The following is a 613-nucleotide window of genomic DNA, read 5'->3' on the forward strand; positions in this document are numbered from 1 at the left end:
CACTAGACGCTTATAAGTTCTATCTTCGATAATTGATGTTAAGATATTGTATAAGGTAGGTAAGCACGTGATTGGCTTATAATCCTTAGGTTTTATTGTTTACTCTGTCTTAAGGGACCAAGTTGCCCTATCTGTTAGCCATGGAGGAGTTTGAGTAGCATTTGAGCAGCAGCGGGCTAACGTTTGTCAACCAGAAATTCGGTATTTCATCCTTGCCGGGTGACTTCCATTTACCCGTTTTCTTTTTTGCGGGTGTTACCTCTTCTTTCAATTCTTGATCTGTGGAATTCTGACTTGATAATTCTCATTTCTATATCCAGTCAGCTGCTTCGTTACGATGGTTGTCATCCTCCCAGATTAGCTCCAAAACTGCCCTGCTGTTGGTGGCCTATTTCCCAGCTCTCTGTAGAATCTCCTGGTGTCAGCTGCAAATATTCTGCTGTGTCTGAATTGGTTCCCTCTTTTCTCAAATCTCCTAATTCCTTGTGCTTTTGCTTGCATTCGTTGTCTGTTTATTTTGCGGGATTGATGCCCTCAATTTTACTCGTAATTTCTCCTGATTTTTCTCCTATTCTTTCAGCGATTCTGTTATCTTTAGTCAGTTCTTCATATT

General features: G+C 40.6%; 1 protein-coding gene across 1 annotated transcript in view; it reads left to right on the forward strand.

Annotated features, from left to right (window-relative positions):
- The window catches only part of LOC119594086 (cystinosin homolog), an 18,513-nt gene that overhangs the window by 3,255 nt on the left and 14,645 nt on the right, over positions 1-613 (forward strand). The gene's annotated exons all lie outside the window — the stretch shown is intronic.

The sequence above is a fragment of the Penaeus monodon genome, chromosome 33 (genome assembly GCF_015228065.2).
Source record: "Penaeus monodon isolate SGIC_2016 chromosome 33, NSTDA_Pmon_1, whole genome shotgun sequence".
NCBI classification, from domain to species: domain Eukaryota; kingdom Metazoa; phylum Arthropoda; class Malacostraca; order Decapoda; family Penaeidae; genus Penaeus; species Penaeus monodon.